The sequence below is a fragment of the Corythoichthys intestinalis genome, chromosome 1 (assembly GCF_030265065.1).
Source record: "Corythoichthys intestinalis isolate RoL2023-P3 chromosome 1, ASM3026506v1, whole genome shotgun sequence".
Classification (NCBI taxonomy): domain Eukaryota; kingdom Metazoa; phylum Chordata; class Actinopteri; order Syngnathiformes; family Syngnathidae; genus Corythoichthys; species Corythoichthys intestinalis.
The window spans coordinates 80730701-80739067 of NC_080395.1; the positions used below are offsets into that span (position 1 = coordinate 80730701).

Below are 8367 nucleotides of genomic sequence, written 5' to 3' on the forward strand. Positions count from 1 at the left end.
CCGAAAGGCAAAGCTCTCGATTTACCAGTCGATCTACGTTCCTACCCTCACCTATGGTCACGAGCTTTGGGTCGTGACCGAAAGAACAAGATCCCGGATACAAGCGGCCGAAATGAGTTTCCTCCGCAGGGTGTCCGGGCTCTCCCTTAGAGGTAGGGTGAGAAGCTCGGTCATCCGGGAGGGACTCGGCGTCGAGCTGCTACTCCTCCGCGTAGAGAGGAGCCAGCTGAGGTGGCTCGGGCATCTGGTCCGGATGCCTCCCGGACGCCTCCCTGGAGAGGTGTTCCGGGTATGTCCCACCGGCGGGAGGCCCCGGGGACGACCCAGGACATGCTGGAGAGACTATGTCTCTCGGCTGGCCTGGGAACGCCTTGGGATCCCGCCGGAGGAGCTGGTTGAAGTGGCTGGGGAGAGGGAAGTCTGGGCTTCCCTGTTAAAGCTGCTGCCCCCGCGACCCGACCCTGGAACAAGCGGAAGATAATGGATGGATGGATGGATGTGTTATGATCTCCAATAAGACTCCAAAGTCGATCTTTTTGTTCTTCTTAGTATTTTACTCATTGCCTGCTATTGACAGCTGTAGACATCCAACTCGTTTAAACTGGAAAGAATGGTTGTGAATGCTCATCTTTCAGTGTCAGTGGCGACACTAGACATCCAATTCATTTTGACTGGAAGGGTTGGCAGTAGTCATTCGCTGCTAGCCTCTCCTAGCCAAAATGGATATGGACGTCTGGTGCCGTCAATGGCAACCAAACGTTGTGTAAAAATGAGTGCCCTATATAGGATTAAAATTGCAAAATCTTTCACTCCAAGTCAAGAAAATGAATGTTTAATAGTTAACACATTTTCTCTTTTTAAGAAATGAACTTCTGATGGAAGGGAAAAAAAAAAGAGCAAAAGTCACTGACCATCCACGTCAAAGTGTTTCCAGATGTCGATGAACTGGGCGGCTGTGAGCTCGGCCAGGTGCAGGTGAGGTTGCTGAGTCTGGGCTGCCATCTCGTCTGTCCCCCGTGGATTGGATGCACTTGCACGCAGGGCCGGCCCAGGCCACTTGGGGGCCCTAAGCAAAATGCCAAGGGGCCCATATTTTTGGCCCACCATTTCGTCACAGAGTACTGTGAAACCCATACATGCAATCCAACCCATACGTCCACATTTTGTATATTAATCAGATTTTGTTGCACCGCATACTTCAAACTTCTCACCCCAAATGATTGTCAGTACTTACAGTAGATGGCGCCAAACCTTTTTCTGATTGGTATACTACTTGATAATAATGTCCGATATAAATGAAATGACTATATCTACGCTCTCCAGTCCAAATGCATATTATGCCAATATTTCGTTTTACTACAATCAGCGGAAGCCGTACATTTGCCGTTGCCGACAGGTGACAGCTTGCTCCGCTTTACTTGATTCGCTCCAGGCTTTTGCCCTGCAGCTAATGGCAATTACCAGTACGACATATTGACAAGCTCAGCTGACAACAGCGTTCAAGTCGGAGTGTCTTGCACAACAACAACAACAACAACAACAACATAAACAACATGCTCAATTACCGCGATACTGTTGTAGGGCTGCAGCTATAGAATATTTTAGTAATCGATTAATTGATGGACCAGTCAGTTGGAATATTCGAGTAATCGGATTAGAAACATGAAAAATTAAAATACCTGAGCTCAGCCTCAAAGAGTATAATTATTATTATTTTTTTTTAATGAGGATCTATGTACAACAAAAGAACAATTGGCTAACTTGCATAGAAAAAGTCAGCTAGCTTAAATGCTATAAAATGCTGAAGTTTTTTTCACAATGCTCTTAACAAATGATTCAGACACATATTCCCACAAAAAACGGCTAAATATACCTATAAACTAAATTATGAATACATTAAAAAAACATTAGCTCAAACAAAAACTTAGCTCACGTTGGTCTTAACAGGGAGCAGTTGGATTCAGCCATGTAAAAAGAGGCAGACCAGAGGGCAGTGCATCCACCCTAATCAATAAAAGTAAATGCAAACAATTTCAAAATAAACCATTACAATGCCACTTTCATTAAACAAATACTCAAAGCAACAACATTTAATTCGAATGTTTTTTCTAATCGAATACTCGAGTTCATCGATTAATCGTTGCAGCACTATACTGTTGTTTCTTTTCTTCTACGATTTTCTTCTTTCCTTTCTCTGCTCCAGAGGGATAAATTCTCTTCCACATATCCGTGCATCTATTTTCCAAGCAAGTTTGAGCACCAATCATCGCAAAGCAGGTTTAACGTCACTCCCCAGGTTGCCAGATTGTAATGACAAGAAAATGGATGTTTGCATGGATCAACGGCAATGCGCCCCACATTATTCACGATGCCCTATTAACAACCTATAAAATGAGGTTTCCAGATTGGGGCCCCGCCCCCGAGTGGTCAGGGGCCCTAAGCAGCTGCATAGTCTGCGTATAGGCTGGGCCGGCCTTGATCCAATCCTATTGTTTAGCCACAACTGGATTCATTACCTTGTTACTTTTAATCCTTCACACAGCCGCTGGAAACAAATGTTTTATCCATCTGCAGGCGACCATCGTGATTTTACAGCACTATTTGGGTGTGTGTCTGCCTTAAGGCAAAACACCACCGCTTTTGTCCAACGGCGTCGCTGAAATCGACTAAAACTGAAAAGTGACCAAGTGTTGCCATTGACAGCACTTAAACCTCCACTCCATTTGAACTGGAAGGGCTGGAAGCGAACGAACGTATTCGCTGTCCCCCTCCTTGTTCAAATGGAGTGTATGTTTACTAGTGACAAACAGATTGAAATTCACAGACAAAAAAAAAATAAACTAAATGATTGTACACGTACATGACAAAGCAGTACTAACAAAGCATTTGTAATTGCAATCATTTTCTGGGAGAAATTGAGCATTAACTGACAGAATTGCATGGGTGCCAATACTTTTGGCCAGCAGTGTACGTCGGCTCCTTCATTGATGATGTGAGTATGCGTTGTAAAGTGAATTAATGTCGCTGCACATAGACTGTGAACATTCCTCACAATGCTTGGTGGAGAAACAGTTGTGATGATGTCTTCTTGGGTCCGTTTTTTTCCCCGATCGTACACAATCGTGATCTAGTTTTTATCGGCCATGACTGTTTGCTTGGATGACCAAACGTCCTCTTTGCCCGGACATGTCCACTTTTCACGTCCTGTCCGTTGCATCCGGCTTGATTTATAAATTCTGATGATCTGATGGGATGGTAGCATGTCTGATTAAGTGTTTACGAAAGTGAAATGCCATGGAAATATCCAATCTTGCCTAGCTTTCTAAATAAAACCTGTGATTGCAGGTGAACCAGCTTATGAAATGAGGGAGACTGACCCAGACTGGGCACCACCCCTACATCTGGGACACACATCTGTTACACCGACAAACACTGCACGCTCTGCAAGACGAACGTGAGCAGCTACGGAAAGAGACACTGCAAGCACCAGAGATGGGGGTCCAGCAGGATGCAAACATTGAAGAGCTGCAGACCAAGGAGGGACCATCTGAGCCTGGTGAAATAAACAGTCACCAACAGAATGAGGAAGGGACACCTGACGCTGGAGAAGAAAGTGGTCAGCTACAGACTGAAGAGGGGACACATGAAGCTGGAGAAAAAGGTGATCAGCTAATCACGGAGGATGAGACGCACAACACCAATCAGGATGTGACACAGACTGTGATTATTGACCGTTTTGAAATTTTCACAGAAAACTCATCAAATCTGAAAGCACGTGCCCAAATGTTTTCCAGCTACAAGCACCACCACACTATGAAGTATTTAATATGTATTACACCCAAGGGAGCCATTTGTTTCTTATCAAAAGGCTGGGGAGGGCGTACAAGTGACAAACATATAACCCTGAACAGTGATTTTTTTGTTTTTTAAATATTTGTTACCTGGGGACAATGTCTTGGCTGACAGAGGTTTTGACATACAAGAATGTGTGGGCATGTAGTGTTCAGATGTCAAACTCCCAGCATTTACAAAAAGCCGCTGTCAGCACATTTGAGAATCCATGTTGAAAGGGTCATCGGAAATGTTTGTCAGAAGTATAAGATCTTAAAAGGGAACCATACCCATAAACATGATTCTTCCATGTGAAGGGGAAGAAGCCCCAATGTTGGATAAGGTCACTTTCTACATACTGTACTACATAGACGTCATCATTTTGTAAGTGGGCCAATTTTGCACTTTCCCCAATAAGTTCGTTTTTATTTGGAATTTGGGAATTAGATGAACTCAAGACACCCCTCTCAACATTTTAGCATCTCTGAACATCGTCATTTTTGTTTTTCTAATTGCCAGCTAGGAATGGAGGCATCGTCTTCACAACCAACAAAAATGCAATTTTATTATTACTATCATCTAGAATTTTTCCTCCGTGTCATGTCCTGCTTTTTTGTGTTGACACTTGCCTTTGTGTTTCTCAGTGTACATCAGAAGCGATGACCGGCCACCATGCTTTGCTGCCTAAACTGCGCCTGAGAAGTACATGTACAAACAAGGTATTGTTCTGGATGCCTTTTAAAAAAACAACAACATCTCCTTCATTTAAAAAATGAATTGAACTACATTATTTCTTCTTGTCTGATGTTTTTTTACGCCTGACAGCTAGGAAAAACTGCCATGCCGTCACCGCAGCTCCAACAGACCAGCAGATCCTTGGCCAGCTCACGGTGACCTTTGGGAAATACAAAGGCAAGACCTTCTGTGGCTTATGGAGGAAGATGTCTGCTATGTCAAGTAGTGAGTATAAATAAGAAATTGATGTGTGTCTTTGTTACCCAAAAGAAAATTAAAAAATCAGTTTAAAACAACTACTGCATGCTCTCTTAAAAAGTCTCCTCGATAGCCACGTGAAGGAGAGGCGACGACAGATGGGAAGGTGCGACACCAAAACTGGGGAGTGGTGGCTGAAGGAGCAGCTTCTACGCTACGTGGATATGTTCCCTCCGGTGTCATGCCACTTGGAGCAGAACATCGACCGGGCCATCTGCGGGCATGGCAGCTTCCGGTCCTTCACGTTCGAGGAGATGTGGCAGTTTTATGACCTCTCCAAGTTCTTCCGTAACGATCTCGCCAAAAGCGCAGAAGAATGGAAGATGGTCCAGGAAGCCTTCTGCTTCGTGCGTCAGTGGCTACTGATGACAGAGTAGGACATCAATGTCACGTTAAGCGATTTCGACTGTACATCCTCACAAAGGAGGAGGAGGTCAGTAGGTCGATAAAAAAATAACATAATTTCCTTTGCCAGTGTTTTAATGCATTTCAGGGCTTACCCGTGATATTTATTTTTTGTTCTGTAGCAAGCTAAAGGCAAAGTTGCACCAGCTACGCCCCTCACGTCAGCTTGTGCATCAGCATTAGCAGCATTATCAACATGACCTGCTGTAGCAAATACACCATCTTCAGCAGCAGTAGCAGCAGCACAACAACAAGCACCACCACCACAAGGTGATGATGAAGACTGGCAATGTAAAATACTACGCGCCTGTGCGCTTTTTGCCCAATCTGCACAGGGTCACAAAAAATATTGATAAAAAAAAAAAAAAAAAAAGACCTACATGGTCAAGGCGTCCACGTCCAAAGGACTTTCTGGCAGGTCTTTTGAAAACTTTGTAAATTTTAAGGAGGCGGTCAATGACCTTGTAAAATAAAACATATTGAGATGTACTTCATGTCTCAGCTACTTCTTTTTACACACACAAATAACCATATTGCTCGGCATAGCATATAGTCCTGTATATTGTGCACTTTCCCAATGAGTGCTCACAGAAAATTAAAAACCTAGTCCTTATTTCTCAACACGTCAATATCTGCAAAACACTTGCTTATCATTAAACTTATTTAAGACTCAATACAGGCTGCTTAACTTTTACTGTGTACTATATCTCCTTTATTTAAATACAAGAAAAAAAAAACTGGAATTTGAGTGTAATAACAAATACATTTAAGGCATACAGAAATTGGGAAAAGTCCAAATGCCCATAATTGAAAGTGGGGAAAAAATAGGCCAAGACAACACAACAGCTAAAACAGTAATGAAGAAATCTATAATGCTGCGCTTCGGACCACGACGCCACTTGAAGGAAACAACGTCGAACTTTGGTCCCGCCCTCCCGCAGCCTCTGAACAGATGCTCAACCACCCTGCAGAATGGAAAGATGCCAAGGCCACCCAGAGTTAACTTGTTACCTGTTGGGCAGAATGACATCGTGAATGAAAATTTAAAACCTAGTAACTTACTTCTAATGGAATACTAGTTTCTTAACACTTGTATATCTGATTAACACTTGCATATTGCAGTTTGCTATTGGCCTAGTTCAGGAGTCGGCTATCATTTTATTTATTTTAACATCAACACTACCTCCTTCGTACACTTAAATTTATTTTTAGGTAGTACTAGTGTATATTATTTATTTATGTACTATTGACATTAATTTATTGTGTGATGCACTAATAGGGTGTTGCTATTTTTAATGTCATTGTACTATTTGAATGACAGAGCCTATTCTATTCTAACATTCAAACAGCCGTATTCAACCGCCTGCAACTACCACAGAAAAGACAACACACAAATGGACCTAAAATATGAATGAATGAGCTCATCTGTGTATACGTATTTTATATATTCTGCGGGGGAAAATTCACCTAACAAAGGCATTTAGGATTCTTTTACATTGGCCAAAAACACACCTCCTTAAAATAAATTTAAAAAGCTTTGAAATGTTATAAATATTCTTAATTCCAGAATAAATATGGTTCAAAACATTATTTGAAAGCAGATTTTTCTTGATTTAGGTAAAAAATGACCAACGTTTAGATGTATGTGCTTAATAAGAACAAATGGCAATATTTACTGAAGTAAGTAAGTGGGATAATCTCACATTCATCTGTTAGTCTTTAACGCGCAAAACAAGATGGAGAAAATGATTTGACTAGACTATGTGGGCCTAAAGTGCAGTAAGTAACTGGAATTAGTGCTCATTGTTTAAATACACTTTCAACTCATTCATAAACTGTTTTACAAAAAACTCATAGCTGCCACCCTGGAGGGGATGTTCAATCCGAGTGGGTTCGGTCACAGATTGCAGACCGGAAGAACTGGCCAATCAGAGCAGGGTTGGGGTACCACCCCACACTCTGGACTGATGACCAATCAGAGAGAGCGTCTTTAACAGTAGGGCAGAATGCTACAAATCAGTCAACTTTTTGCAATTTGAAGACAGAGGCCGCATCGCTCCTGACCTTTGACCCTTGACCCTAATGTTTGACCCAGGGCGTCAACGTTGCATGCAGGTGTCGCCAGAGTTCGATTGCACTTCACGTGGGAGGAGGCCCCAAAAGACTGTAAGGTGGTTGTAAAGTGTATTGTGTTAGGGCTCCTTGATTGCAGGCTGGGAGACCAGACGGGCGTAGACGCCGACAGCTGCAAGCCATCGAAATCAGCCGCCTTTATAAGCCAGCTCGTCGTTGCCGCTCGTCGCCAGACCAAACTTTCAGTAATCCCGTCAGTGAAGTCCAGCATTCAGGTATTTACCACATTAATTCTTACCCGGCTAATCAGACCTCTTGTTCCGTCCCAGGATTCCCCGTGCCTGCTCCCTGAATTGTACCGACGCCTGATTGAGCTCCTGTCAACACCTGCCAGCTACACGCCAAGTGCACGTGCGGTGCTGCGACTTGTGCTCAAATAAACTTTTGAAAATCACCACAGCCACCCTTGTCTGCTTTGGGGTCCACTTCCCAGCGCACCCTAACAGCTTGGTCTGGCCATCACGGACCCCGCGGACATGGATCCGAGTTATGCTTCCCCGTCACCCCCCGCCGTTGATCGACACGCTCAAGCCCTCGAATATCTTTACCAAAAGGTAGGAGAAATTTCTGAGGCACTACAGTCTCTCCAGGCGCAGTTCACGCCGCTTCCCCTGCATCCGACGTCACCACCCCGCCGAGACTTCATCTCCCCAACGCCTCGCGAGCCGCACGTGCCACCCCCTGCCCCCTACGATGGCGACTTGGGCTCTTGTCGTGCCTTTTTAGTGCAGTGCGGTCTCGTGTTCGATCAACAGCCACAAACATACGGCAGCGAGCGGGCCAAGATCGCTTACCTGATCGGGTGCCTTCGCGGTCCAGCTTTAGCCTGGGCCACAGCTGAGTGGGACAAGGGCTCGGCGGCGTGCGCCTCATATGACTGCTTCACAGCCGAGATGCGCAAAGTTTTCGACCACCCGGTCCGTGGTAAGGAAGCCGCCAAACGCCTAATGTCCATCCGTCAGGGGGGGCGCAGCGTCGCAGAGTTCTCCGTGGAGTTCCGCACGC

At 44.4% G+C, this 8367-nt stretch overlaps 1 long non-coding RNA gene across 1 annotated transcript; it reads left to right on the top strand.

The window, feature by feature from the left end:
* The first annotated feature begins 411 nt into the window (after positions 1-411).
* LOC130923952 (uncharacterized) lies at positions 412-5688 on the top strand. The gene is made up of 6 exons (XR_009064811.1): positions 412-975; positions 3346-3661; positions 4476-4550; positions 4657-4791; positions 4886-5257; positions 5352-5688. It is a non-coding gene; the product is annotated as an uncharacterized LOC130923952 (long non-coding RNA).
* The last annotated feature ends 2679 nt before the right edge of the window (positions 5689-8367 follow it).